Raw genomic sequence first — 14,821 nt, 5'->3', positions numbered from 1 at the left:
AACTATGGGTCTGATACAGTCTCGTAATTACTAAACTTCTTCAGCTCCCAGTACCAGCCATGCAGACCCCCAGGGACTGGGCCATGGGCCAGGCCCCACGCTCCCCAAGCAGGAGAGCTCATCACAAGTGAGGGGGGTGGGGCGAGCCCATATTTTAAAGGCCCCAGACTCCTCCCCTTTCCCAGCATGCTTTGCAGGAGAAGAGTGATGGCTGGGCCGGGCCTCCCCTTCCCCCACTCCGTGACCACCGGCCCCACATGGCTGGCTGCTCTGTGCCAGCCCTGAGCCCCAGCCCACCGAAATTGGGGAAGGGGATCTCCGGCTGCTCCCCCTCTCCCCCAGGAGTCCCAGCCGGGCAGCCAGGGAGCAGAAGCCTGGCTCCCTCCCCGGGCGGCTCAGGGGCAGGGGCTTGCGACAATCAGTCCACAGGGGAGAGGTTCAGACGGCCCCGACCTGCCAAGGCTGATCCTAGGGCAAGGATCAAAGCTCCAGCTCTGGGTTTGTTGGGGTTCACTTGGCCCCGCTGGGGTGTGGACAGCAGCTCCCCCTGCTGTCGGCACGCCCCCCAGCTCCCCCGCAGCACGGCAGTGCCATCTGCACCCGGGGAACAGCACACGCCGCGGCCCTCCCGTGCCAGCCACACTCATCACAGCAGCTTAATGGAGCCCATTTATATGCAAAATCTCCAGGAAAAAGCAGTAATTAATGAAGTCCCTTTCATTACCATTATGCAAATGTGATTAATTTCAGCTGTTATGAATATGCAAATATTACAATTATTATCTAATTGCCAGCGCGTGTGCAGGGGAGCAGGCAGGATGATGCATCACAGTCTTGGCCCTGGAGCTGCCAGGCTGGCACATGGCATAGGGGGCCCGGAGCAGCTCCAGCACCTGGCCCAGCCATTGGGCGCCGGCTGCATGGGGCCCGAGCGCGGGAGATGGGTTTGGCCTGCGGGGGGGCGTGAAGGCAGGACTCTGGGGTGAGCTCTCAGAGAAGGGAGCAAGGAGCACAGAGAAGTGACTTGCCTGAGGCCGTGCACCGAATCTGAGGAGCAGAAGCGAACCCAGGAGTCCTGGCTGCCAGCCCCACACTGCTGTGGGTCTGCGCAGCACGACGGCCATGAGGCATCCCTGCTGGGAGGGTTTTGGTGGGGTCAAGGCACCTGGGAAAGGAGGCGCTGCCACCCGCTGCAGGGCCCCAACAACACCCACCTCACCACCCGGCACCAGGGCAAGGGGTGCTCCTGGGATGGGCAGTGGAACTGGGAGGTGGGGGCTGGGTGGTCTTCTCACTCAAGCCTGTGTGGCAGGGCCAGGGGAGCCGGTGCCACGGAGGGGGACACACACTGATGGCAGGGCAGGCAACTGCACCCCCCATCACAGAGGAAGAAGCTTCTGTTTCTTCTCAACTTGCTGTGCCAGGCCATGGCCTGGCCTGGCCGCCCTGATGCTGGCCAGTGCAGCCCGGAGGCAGGGCCCTGCCCCACATGCTCCTCCCAGCAATTGTTTATGTAAGTATGTAATCAGCAACCCCTCCATCAAAGCCTGTTTCCAGCACGGGCCAGTTGCTTGTGCCCGGTGCGGAGTGAGGACACAGCAGAGGCAGGGATGCAGATGGGGGGCCTGGCTGGCGATTGCGGGAGGGGGAAGGGATGACTCTGCATCTGGGGCAAAACAAAATCTCTTTGGAAGCGTCTCCTCTGCATTGAGCTGGGGCTGCCCCCCAGCCACAAGCAATGGGCCGTGTTTCTGAGCCACGCAGCAAGCTGCTGGCCAGGCTCACCCATCACCTCCCTGCTCCATGGAGCCGGGTTCCCTTTCATAGAATCATAGAATACCAGGGTTGGAAGGGACCTCAGGAGGTCATCTAGTCCCACCCCCTGCTCAAAGCAGGACCATTCCCCAATCAAATCATCCCAGCCAGGGCTTTGTCAAGCCTGACCTTAAAAATATCTAAGGAAGGAGATTCCACCACCTCCCTAGGTAACGCATTCCAGTGTTTCACCACCCTCCTCGTGAAAAAGTTTTTCCTAATATCAACCTAAACCTCCCCCACTACAACTTGAGACCATTACTCCTTGTTCTGTCATCAGCTACCACTGAGAACAGTCTAGATCCATCCTCTTTGGAACCCCCTTTCAGGTAGTTGAAAGCAGCTATCAAATCCCCCCTCATTCTTCTCTTCCGCAGACTAAACAATCCCAGTTCCCTCAGCCTCTCCTGATAAGTCATGTGTTCCAGTCCCCCTAATCATTTTTGTTGCCCTCCGCTGGACTCTCTCCAATTTGTCCACATCCTTCTTGTCGTGTGGGGCCCAAAACTGGACACAGTACTCCAGATGAGGCCTCACCAATGTCGAATAGAGGGGAACGATCACGTCCCTCGATCTGCTCGCTATGCCCCTACATATACATCCCAAAATGCCATTGGCCTTCTTGGCAACAAGGGCGCACTGCTGACTCCTATCCAGCTTCTCATCCACTGTAACCCCTACAAGGTTCGCCAAGGGGAAGGGAGCAGTGCCACCGACGTGGGCCCAGCGTCCCGCTGCTCAGGAGCCCGACCCTGCGAGCCAGTGAGGTGTGACCCGCGTGAGTGAGCACAGCCAGCCTGGGCAGCAGGGCGAGCAGGCTGCTGTTCCTGCAACTGGCCCTCCCCCGCTGGGAAGGAGGTGACGAGGTGCCCTGGCCAACGTGGGCAGGAGACTCCATGCCAAGCGGTCTTGGGCAGCCGGCAGCTCTCACTCCGGAAGGAGACGGGGAAGTGCAGAGAAAGGGCTGGGAGGGATTGTAGCCGGGCAGCTCAGGAAGCCCTTGAAGGTGCGGTCTGGGGAGCGGGTTGGGAAGGGGGAGCAGTTGGCCACCTGGCTTCATGCCAGCCCCGTCGGGTCAGGGGGCCAGCCCTGGGGCCGGAGGGGCCCAGGAGAGCATCATGCCCCAAGGGGAAACTTCATCCGCTGCATACGCATTGGCTGGCGTCTCCTGCCCGTTTCATAGCCGCCATGGGGGCTACCGGGCTCAGCACCTGTCCCCAGCCCCGCCCCAGGGTTCTGAGCCGCTCGCAGGCACATCCCCCTCCCCCAGGGCTCAGCCTGTCTGTGCAAATGCACACACGTCGGCACGGAGCCACATGCACACACCTACGTAAGCACCCCGCCACGCACACGCCGAGACACACTGCGCATGCAGACAGGCACGGGGACGTGTGCGCCCGCACAGACCGACGGATGTGCCCAGGCAGCCGCACCGAGCCACGCGCACACACGTACAGAGACCGACAGACGCACAGAGCCAGCCCGAGCCATGCAGAGACCCACACAGCCTGGCAGCTGGGAGCTCCTGCCTCGCAGGCTGCTCGTGCTGGAGAAACCTTGGCGACTCGGCTTCCCCGTCACAGCTCAGGCAGCCCCTGCTCAGGCCTGGGACTGCGGGCAGCGCGGGGCCGGGAGTATGCCGGGCAGGCTGGCTGGGTTTGGCTGGTCTCAGGCTGACCCAGGGACGTGACCTGTGGCTCTGGGGAGCCTAAAGTAGCTGGACACTGCTCAGGCAGCCGCTGAAAGCCAGGTGGCAACACGCTCCAAGAGGCTAGGGTGATGGCCAGGCTCCCTGGGGGCCAACAGCCCTGCCCTGCCCCAGGAGGTGTGGGGAGAACGCCACCCCAGAGCACGGGGCGATCAGACACCGTGGGGAGGGGTGCGGGAGCAGTACCAAGGGACAGTGAGGATCTGGGCTGTAGCCCTTTAAATCGCCGGAGAGCCTGCCTAGCACCCTGTGGTCCCGAGCGTCACAGCACATCCCGGCACCTGGGAGAGGCCCAGGGCCACGTCTCTGGGACAATGGGGCAGGAGAGGCCGAACCCCTTCCCAGGAGGGACTGCCCAGCCCCCCGGAGCACGGCTGGCACTGGCAATGGTGCCTGCAGAGTGTGGGGTTTCCATTGGCCTGGGGGTCGCCTCCCCAGGGACACGGCTGGCTCCCACCCTGGGCCACACCTCGTGGCCATGTGAGCCAGCATCGGCTCAGCAGCCAGGCTGGCCAATCAGGGAACAGACTCAGGTAGTCGATCGCAGCCCAGACCCAGAATGCTCACGAGCGACCCAGGGGTGCCGTTTGCCTGGGTGAACGCAGCACCGGACGCAGGGGAGGGGCCCAGGGCTCACCCTGCCCGGGCACTACCCACCCCCCGCGGCCTATGGGGGCAGCTAGGCAGGACGGCAGGGCAGCGCCCCCTGCTGGCAGCTCTGCTCAGCGCTCAGGGTGACTCCGGCATCTCCAGAGCTGTCCGCAGGTGGCTCTGGCCCTGCAGGCCTCACGCTGGTGTCGGCCCGAGTCCTCCTCCATCCCTGCCCTCCCCCCGCTGCATCCTGCCCCGAGCCCCGTGGCGCTGTGGGCTCTGCCTGGGCACAGCTGCTCCTCGGAGGCGCCGGCACGTGTGCCCCTGGCTGCGTAGCATAAAATATTTTACTTAGCGCTGTGTAATTAGTGTTTTCCCTGCGAGAGGCAGAAGCTAAACATGGCTTATTAGAAGGGCTGAGCCTGCTGCAAGCTTATGCCAGCGGCTCAGCTGACTGACTGGCTGCAGGCCAGCCCCCCCCGAGCACCTCTGCCCCCCACGCACCCACATGGCACAGGCGGCTGCCGGGTGCAAGGAGCCCAGCTGCGAAAAGGGCATTTCCTAGACTGGCCCCCGGCTGGGCTTGGCCCAGGTGGCAGCATCACTAGTGTGGCACTGCCCCCCAGAGACCTCCCCGTCAGGTGGGGCCTTGGCACGGCACGGCCACGCAGGGCAGCACGGCCCCTGCCCTCAGGAGACATGCCGGACGCACACAAAGGGGAGCAGGCTGCAGAGCGGATGACCCGAGCGCTTGGCGGAGCCCCAGCCCACTGGGCTGCCTGGCGTGGGTCCCAGCACTGGAGGCTGAGGTCTCCCAAGTGGCAGAGAGCGGGGCTGGGCTTACGGAGATGGTGACCACCAGAACCCGGCCCCAGGGTGAGCACTGAACCCGTGGCCCCAGCATAACCGTTAGCAGCAATGTGTGGCTAGAGCAGGGGTGGGCAAACTACAGCCCACGGGCCACATCCGGCCCACCAGACAATTTAATCCAGCCCTCGAGCTCCCGCTGGGGAGCAGGGTCTGGGGCTTGCCCTGCTCCCCCGCTCCAGCCGGGGACCAGGGCCAGCGGCTGCTCCGCGCATATGTGCCACGGCTCTGCGCGGCTCCTGGAAGCAGCAGCATGTCCCCCCTCCAGCTCCTATGTTTGGGGGCAACCAGGGGGCTCCATGCACTGGCCCCACCCCAAGCACTGCCCCCACAGCTCCCATTGGCCAGGAACTGCAGCCAATGGCACCTGCGGACAGGGCAGCACGGAGAGTCGCCTGGCCGCACCTCCACGTAGGAGCCGGAGAGGGGACATGCCGCTGCTTCCAGGAGCTGCCTGAGGTAAGTGCTGCCCGGAGCCTGAACCCCTGAGCCCCTCCCGCTCCCCAACCCCCCGCCCCTGCCCTTATCCCCCTCCCGCCCTCCAAACTTCTCGGTCCCAGCCCGGAGCACCCTCCTGCACCCCAAACCCCTCATCCCCAGACCCCTCCCAGAGCCTGGACCCCCAGCCAGAGACCTCCCCCTGCACTCCAACCCCCTGCCCCAGCCCAGAGACCCCTCCCGCACCCTGAACTCCTCATTTCTGGCCCCACCCCAGAGCCCGCACCCCCAGCCCCAACCCCAATTTCGTGAGCATTCATGGCCCGCCATACAATTTTCATACCCAGATGTGGCCCTCAGGCCAAAAAGTTTGTCCACCCCTGGGCTAGAGGCATCTTCCAGACCAGACACTGTGGTGTTTGCAGAGCACCCGAGGAGGCCCAGGAATGGCATATTCAGGCCCATAGCAAGGATGGGCTTGTGTGTAAGGCTGTGGGGGTTTGGCTGCAGAAGCCCTGGGTTCAAATCCCTGCTGCAGGGGGAGAGCCAGCTCCACTGGCTGTGGGGGGACACAGAAAGTGCCCCTCCAAAAGCAGCCAAATTTTTATTCCTGTGCACGCCTCTGACCCAGACCCTGATCTCGGTCACTGTGTGTCTGTCACGGAGTCCCCGGGCGATGCTCTGGACCTGCTCCCTACGAAGCCAGGCAGGACTCTGGGGAAGTCTCCTCTCTGGGAGCAGCCTGTCTGCAGGACACACAGCTCACCCGGCTTCCACTTTCCTGGGTCTGACCTCGGAGCATTCAGCCTCCTCTGCCCCTCCCTGCGCTTCCCCCAGCGAGTCTGCTCAGGCAGGGCTCCTGGGGAAGCCAGAGGGTCCTGCCCCCCAACTCCGCAGTCAGACGTGACTCTCAGACAGCCAGTGACACAGAAGGTTTAGTAGACGACAGGAACATGGTCTAACACAGAGCTTGTAGGTGCAGAGAACAGGACCCCTCAGCTGGGTCCATTTTGGGGGGCAGTGAGCCAGACAACCCCATCTGCCCTTCACTCCATGTCCCCAGCCAGCCCCCAACTGAAAACTCTCTCCAGCCCCTCCTCCTCTGGGCTTTGTCCCTTTCCCGGGCCAGGAGGTCACCGGATTCCTTTGTTCTCCAATCCTTTAGCTCTCACCTTGCAGCGGGGAAGGGCCCAGGCCATCAGTTGCCAGGAGACAGAGTGTCGGCCATTTATGTACATTGGCCCTTTGCTCTGCAACAATTACACCCCCTTATCCCACCACCTAGAGACTTAAGAAATGCATAGGGGAAACTGAGGCACCCCTACAGTATTCAGAGGAAACATTAAGGACAGTCCCACTTTGTCACAGTGTCTCTGCAGTGCCCTGTGCACCAGGACCCTGATCGCAGTCACCGTGTGTCTATGCAGCGCCCGGCGCACCAGGACCCTGATCGCAGTCACCGTGTGTCTATGCAGGGCCCGGCGCACCAGACCTACTGTATAAGTAGGGGCATAGCGAGCAGATCGAGGGACGTGATCGTTCCCCTCTATTCGACATTGGTGAGGCCTCATCTGGAGTACTGTGTCCAGTTTTGGGCCCCACACTACAAGAAGGACGTGGATAAATTGGAGAGAGTCCAGCGAAGGGCAACAAAAATGATTAGGGGTCTGGAACACATGACTTATGAGGAGAGGCTGAGGGAACTGGGATTGTTTAGTCTGCAGAAGAGAAGAATGAGGGGGGATTTGATAGCTGCTTTCAACTACCTGAGAGGTGGTTCCAGAGAGGATGGTTCTAGACTATTCTCAGTGGTAGAAGAGGACAGGACAAGGAGTAATGGTCTCAAGTTGCAGTGGGGGAGGTTTAGGTTGGATATTAGGAAAAACTTTTTCACTAGGAGGGTGGTGAAACACTGGAATGCGTTACCTAGGGAGGTGGTGGAATCTCCTTCCTTAGAGGTTTTTAAGGTCAGGCTTGACAAAGCCCTGGCTGGGATGATTGAGTTGGGGATTGGTCCTGCTTTGAGCAGGGGGTTGGACTAGATGACCTCCTGAGGTCCCTTCCAACCCTGATATTCTATGATTCTATGACCCCGATGTCAGTCACTGTGTGTCTATGCAGCGCCCGGCGCACCAGACCCCGATGTCAGTCACTGTGTGTGTCTGTGTGGAGCCCGGCACACCAAGACCCTGATCTCGGTCCCTGTGTCTCTGCAGCACCCGGCATGATGAGGACTCTTGGGGCTACCATAATAAAGTAAGTTCCTCATTGGGGAGCTCAGGTTCTGCCTCCCCCACATTTTCCCTGTAGTATTTTGGCTATGAGATTCCCCTTGCTGGGCAAGCGCTGCAGCCCGTGCTCGAGGCAGCTGCATTTCAGCGCTGGGCCAAGAGCTCTCTGCAGTGTGGGCTGAAACACCCCCTAGCAACGTAATCATCCATCTCCATCCCAAATAATCGTTAGGAGGGAGCCCACGAGTGGCTCCTATCAGCAGCAGCAGCTTGGCTCTGCTGCATTTGGGGAATTGAGTAACTAGGCAACTAAGGAAGCAACGGTATTAGAGTGACACTGAGTTAGCAGTGAAAACAACCCGCGGTTAGAGATCTGTCCGGACCCCCCTCTCCCTACCTGCATCTTGGACACACGCAGCCGTGCAGCCTGCATGGGGGCCTATACCATGACCAGACCCCAGCTGCACGTTAGGACAGTATCTGTAACCCACCCACATGGTGCCCCATGCTGGCACAATCCGCCCCCTCCAGGTCCAGGGTCCGGCTGCTCTTTCAGCCAGCCAGGAATATGGTTCTCTCTCCTCCAGCTCCAGGCAGCAACTGATGGAGGCTGTAGGGTCAGAGTCACTCACTGGTTGCTGTCACGGAGTCCCCGGGTGATGCTCTGGAATTGCTCCCTACAAAGCCGGGCAGGACTCTGGGGAAGTCTCCTCTCTGAGCAGCCTGTCTGCAGGACACACAGCTCACCCGGCTTCCACTTTCCTGGGTCTGACCTCGGAGCATTCAGCCTCCCCTGCCCCTCCCTGCGCTTCCCCCAGCAAGTCCGCCCAGGCGGGGTCCTGGGGAAGCCAGAGGGTCCTGCCCCCCAACTCCGCAGTCAGACGGGACTCTCAGCCAGCCAGTAAAACAGAACGTTTATTAGACGACAGGAACATGGTCTAACACAGAGCTTGCAGGTGCAGAGGACAGGACCCCTCGGCTGGGTCCATTTTGGGGGGCAGTGAGCCAGACAACCATGTCTTCACTCCATGTCCCAGCCAGCCCCAAACTGAAAATTCTCTCCAGCCCCTCCTCCTCTGGGCTTTGTCCCTTTCCCGGGCCAGGAGGGCACCTGATTCCTTTGTTCTCCAACCCTTTAGCTCTCACCTTGCAGGGGGAAGGGCCAGGCCATCAGTTGTCAGGAAAGAGGGCGTTGGCCATTCTCTGTGTCCAGACCCCTGCACACACCTGCCCTCTAGGGCTCTGCAACAACCAGACCGCCTTATCTCACCACCTAGATACTTAAGAACTGCATAGGGGAAACTGAGGCACCCCCACCATATTCAGAGGAAACATTAAGAACAGTCCCACTTTGTCAGTTGCTTCCTCATAACCATCTAGGCGACTTGGAGGACTTCTCTTCTGCTCCTTTCCTGAGACGGGTGTGGTAGGACACTGATCAGCCCTGTAGCCAGGAACCTCCTGCTCTCAGGGGTGCGCCAGTCACACCCACATTCCCTGCACCCAGGCAGCTGCCAGGCCCAGCCTGCACCCCACCAGGAGGGGAGACGCCAGCTGGCCCCGACCCAGGCAAGCCCAGGCTGTTCTGGCAGGTGCTATTACGCCCCAATGGGAGCTGCAGTTGGATGTGGAGGGGAGAGCCTGCACTCCTGAGTGGGCTGTATCCACCCCCAGGGCTGGCAGCTCCTCCTGGCAGGGACCGTGTCCCACTGAAGGCATGTCCCAGGCTGAGCGACCTTGGCCATTGCAGAGGGAGAGATTTCCTCCAAGTGCAGGGAAAGCACAAGGAACAGGCTCTGTCCTAGCAGAACCGGGGTAGCCTGCCCACTGTCCCCTGCCGGCCCAGCAGGGCATGTCTCCGCCCGATGCAGCCATTGGAACAGGTGTGGGGCACATTTGCAGATATTCCGCCTTCACCCCAGAGCGTTGTCCTGAGAGAGCTCGTCTGCATGGGCGAGCGTTCCAGGTAGCCCAGCCCCCAGCAGCCATGCACCCCCTCCTCCCTGAACTGGCGGGGAGCAGGACGGCGGGTGCAGAGGGCTGGGAGTTACAGAGCTCCAGCTTGGTGGGGAACAGACACGTTGGTTTTTTAACAGTTACATTTGCGGTGACAGAACGTTGCGGGGGACAGCCTCACCCGGGCCTCCACGGAGCTGCCCTGCTGGCCAGCACCGCCCGAGAGCCTTTCCCAGGCTCGCTGGCACCTGGCAGGATAAGAGAAGGGGATCATTTTCGCTCAGTGACAGCAACCATCCTTCACCCTTTCCGATTCAAGCTCAGCACAGGGACTTGAGCAGCCCCAATGCCGTTCCTGGGGGCAGAGGCTGCAGGGCAGATTGTGGGTCCCTGCCTGGGTGCCAGAGACTTTCCAGTAAGGGCTCCCCAGCCTTGGACAACTTCCTTGCTGGATATTCACAGAAAGTGGGGGACCGATGCCGTCAGCCTCCGCACCCCACACAGCGAGATTTCTGGCCTCCTGCCAGGTGCTGGACTGGGGCGCAGGGCAGAGTAGGGGACACCCCAGTAAGCTCAGCATTTCCAGGCTGGCTGCAGCTTCTCCATTAAGCTCAAACAAGAGAGCAGGGTGGCTGGATGCAAGACAGACAGGACCCCACCCAGATGACCCATGGAACCACGCCCTGGCCCAGCAGGCAGCTCTGTCCCTAGCCCAGGTGCCCAGGCCCTTTGCCTGCTCAGGGATGCGCCACCTGGGAGACTGTGCTGGGTCCCCTCCCCTACGCTCTCAGCCCCCCGTGCTCTCTCTGGGTGCCTGCAGGAGCTGGGCTGAGCCACTCCCTCCCACATGCTGCAGAATGTCATGCCAAGGAAAGGGTGCAGTGGGCATGCGCTCGCGCCAGCGAGCTGGTGTCATTCGGGGCTGCAGGCCCCCGGGGCTGGCACCTCAGGAGCATGTTCTCTTTCCTGCACCACTGCACCGACACCATCATGCAGGGACACACAGAGGGCTTCACCAGCCCAGGGGTAGCTACAACCACTCGCTCGCTCCCTCAGCAGCTGGTCCTGCCATGGGCAGAGCGACTGCACCCCCGCCCCTGTGCGCCTGGCAAAGGCACCTTCCCCTGCGATGGCAAAGCCCCCACAGCCACCCCTCCTTGACCGTGCTCCACGGGGGAGCGATTGTGTGCTGGTCGCTGCACCCATGAGATTGCAGGGTCCTATTCCCAGGGCTCTGCAACCCCAGTGCCAGGATCTGCCCCATGGCATCAGTGGCTGGTCCTGTGCATGACTCCACAGCGCCGGCATGTGGTGTGGAGCCAGAGTGACGCCAGGCCAGCCCAGACACCCAGCATGTCCCCTCGCCTAGTGCACATGCCTGGACACACATCGCCCCACATGGTAGTGCCAGCCCCACCTGTTCAAAAATCAGACACCAGACCCCAAAACCCACAACGCTGGCCCCCAGACCAATTTTTGCAAGGATGGAATGGAGCGTTTGGGTCCCCGCCTCCTGCCCCCGGCACTCTGGCAAACAGCTCTGCTCCTGACTCATGCCCTCGGACCCTGCTCCAGGAGCACAGGCTAGAGGCACCAGCTGAAACTGGGGCCGCATCGTGCTAGGCCCCATAGCCACATGGAGCACGACACTCCCTGCCCCCAGGAGCTTAGAGTCCAATGGAAAGCGGTGGCGAGTTTGTGATGCGGAAACTAGGGCCACCAAACTCATCACCTGTAGGGACCACCGCTCAGCTGTTAACCCCTGCTGGGCTGGGCAGGAACCAGAGGGGCTCATTAGCGCCACCCTGGGGCAGCAATCCCTGTAAGCCCCGAGGTTGTGCCTGGAAGAACCAGGCTGTGGAAGGCTGAATTCCTGGGATGGTGTGGTCACCCGCCTGGCACTCACGCTGGCTCTAGGCTGCCACACCTGGTTTGTAACGGGCAGCTCCCACTCACCAGAGCAACAGTACACACGTATTGGTGCAACAGCCAAACCCACCTCTGCGCACACCATGGTGCAAAGCAGAGCATCCAACCAGCACGCCAGGCCTGACACTAACTTTTCGACACACAGGTCTGGGGATTTGCTTCCCCCACCTGGGGCAGCGTCTGCACCCACATCCTTCAGATCCACAGCCCAGCCCCCTCCTGCTTCAGCTCCAGGAAGGACCGGGGCGTGGGGAGCAGGCTCTGACGCTGTATGTGGGCAATACACATGCCGCCAGCGGCTTCCCACCAGCACGGGGCCCTGGGCAGCAGCGTTCTTGGCTTTGGGAGCAGAGCCGGAAAGCAGTGACAGCGAGAGACCACCGCTCTGGCACTAGAGTGACACAACACTGTGCTAATGTCGGTTCCTCGAGTCACAAGCTCCGAATCTGACCTCCTCCTGCTGAAAGACGGAGGCAAAGCGGAGGAGACCTGGCCTGGGTGTGGTACCCCTCCAGGGCTCCTTCCAGCTCTGCTGAAAATCACTTTGGGCAAGTCCTCTGCTGTGGCCTCTGAAATCTGTCGCCCCCAGGCCACAGAGCGGCCTCAGCTTTCCGTGCCATCACAAGCCGTCCTGCAGCAGGGGCCACAAACACACTGCATTTGGGAGAGCTGGCACCGCGGCCCAGACCGGGCTGGCACAGAGCGAGGAGGAGGAAGATTTAGGCTGAAGCTGAGGTGATGTCTCCCAGCAGAGTTACACCAGGATCGTCTCCCCAGGCAAGGGGTGGAGCTGCACTGCCTGGGACAGCAGCACTAGGCCACACAGAGCCCCGTGACCAGGCTGCAGGGGCCAGTCCTGGCCTTGGCTAGCGGCATGGGCCAGTGGGGCCCTCCGGCTCCACTCCTCTGAGCGGTGAGCTCACAGCTGGCCCAGCACCCCAGCTGCTGCTCCATTCGGGTTCCCGCGGGGCTCGCTGGGGAACAGGATTCCCCGGGCGCTGCAGCTCATCCGCGCTGTGTGGGATCCCCAGCACTGCTGGCTTTAATGTGAGTGTAATCTGCTTTTAATTAGCACCTTCTCCTCGCACCTCAGGGGGGAGGGATCGAGAGGATAAACACAGCAGTGGGGTGTCAAATGACTGGCACACCACCAGCCTAGTGTTCCTGCACCTGATAGCACAGCTCTGCGCCACGAGTGTGAGTGTGTAGCCGGGGAGAGGTGTGGGGGGGGGGGGTTGTAGCCCTGCACCATGGGGTGCGTGGGGGGGGGCAGGTTGTAGCCCTGCACCATGGGGTGCGTGGGGGGGGGGCGGGTTGTAGCCCTGCACCATGGGGTGCGTGTGTGTGGGGGGTTGTAGCCCTGCACCATGGGGTGCGTGTGGGGGGGGGAGTTGTAGCTCTGCACCATGGGGTGCGTGGGGGGGGGAGTTGTAGCCCTGCACCATGGGGTGCGTGTGGGGGGGGGGAGTTGTAGCCCTGCACCATGGGGTGCGTGGGGGGGGGGGTTGTAGCCCTGCACCATGGGGTGCGTGTGTCTGTGTGTGGGGGGGGTTGTAGCCCTGCACCATGGGGTGCATGTGTGTGTGGGGGGGGGGTTGCCCTGCACCATGGGGTGCGTGGGGGGGGTTGCCCTGCACCATGGGGTGCGTGTGTGTGTGGGGGGGGGGGTTGCCCTGCACCATGGGGTGCGTGTGTGTAGGGGGGGGTTGTAGCCCTGCACCATGGGCGGGGGGGGTGCGGGGGGTGCCCTACCGCTGGTCAGGATGGGGCTGTGCTGGGCCGGACACTGCACGGAGTCCCAGGGAGATACAGTCCCTGCCCCAAGGAGCTGCCAGTCTGGAAACAGCGGAGGCTCTTTCGCCATTCAGTCCCCGTTCGCTTGAGCCCCCGGAGCTGAACAGAGTCCAGGCACTGCCACTGTCTCGCAGCCTCTGGGCACCCCCTGCCTGGCCCCTGGAACCGTCCGACCCCCAGGCTCCCCCGGGGCTCACACCCCCTCTCTCCCACGGGTCCACCCAAAGGGGGGCGCGTAGGAGGGTAAAGGCGTAGCACAGCCACATGCTTTGCACTGGGCTCTAACCCACTGTGGCTCTCGTTACTCACCCGAGAAATACACAGTTCTGCACAACCCCACGCGCCATTCCCTGCCTCAGTTTCCTCGCCACTCCAGAGCACTCTGAGCTGGGCACGTGGTCACCCGGGGCCACCCAGGGTCCTGCTGCCGCGCATGCCTTCTGGCGTTCTGACACATGCAGCCTGCCCACCCCCCGCAGCTGACCTGCTCTGACCTGTCCAACCTCTGCCCCTCTCCTGGCCACACACGGAGCATCCCGGGAGCCCTCTCATAACCACCTGCCCGGGCCCTCCGTTGTTCTCCTGCCACTCTCCACCCTCCCGTTCCCTTCACACAGGAGGGGGGATTTCTTCTCCCATCTCCAGCAAACCCCTTGTCCCCAGGTGCTGGACGCTGGCTGGGCAGCTGTTGGCTCTAATGACCCGCCATGGGCCCTGGGCTGGGTGCCCAGAGACAGAGAGGGCATCCCTGACATAACAACTTTCACAGCAAGGTCCGCTTAGCGACTTCATACCATCAACCACAAGGCATTAGCCGTACCGAGGTTCCCCAAACCACCGCGGTCCCTGACCAGACCCAGGCGCCACCCTCTCTCCCGGGGCACCGATTCAGGTACTTCTCGGGGGGAGCAAAGTCTGGTCCCTGCCCAGCAGCGAGCCGTTCGTTCCCCTGACCCCTCGGCAGGCATCTCTGGTCTCCCTTGGGCCGGGCCTCTCTTACCCACACAGCACGGGGGTCGGTACTGCCAGGAATCAGGTCTAGGGAGACTCCCCTGCACTCTGCCATACAGGAACAGACGCCCCCGGTCGCAGCGCCATGTGGCCTGGCTGGCCCTCCCCCTGGACAGAGGGGCGGCTGGGTCCAATTTCAGTGACATTGCACCCAGGGTGGCACTCCGGACCGTTCCAGCGGCAGCCGGTCTGATCTGATATGGGACCCCGGCTTGAAAGCAGGCGCGCCATCGCCCCCAGCTGCACTGCCTGGGAAACTTTGAGCAAGTGTAAAAACCTGGGAGGGAGGCAAGTCGTCTCCCCCCCACCCCCACCCCGGGCCACCCCCAGGTCCGGCTGACTGGCGCCACTCGGACACCTACAGACTGAATCCTAAACCCAGCTGCGATCGGAATGGAGGGACCAGCCCAGGCCCCGCCTGCTGCAGGACCCAGAGCACCCTGGCGGCTCTGCCTCCATTTCGCAGCCATTGGGACAGGGC

Source organism: Chelonia mydas, chromosome 8 (genome assembly GCF_015237465.2).
Source record: "Chelonia mydas isolate rCheMyd1 chromosome 8, rCheMyd1.pri.v2, whole genome shotgun sequence".
In the NCBI taxonomy this organism is placed as follows: domain Eukaryota; kingdom Metazoa; phylum Chordata; order Testudines; family Cheloniidae; genus Chelonia; species Chelonia mydas.
This window is presented reverse-complemented; position numbering follows the sequence as displayed.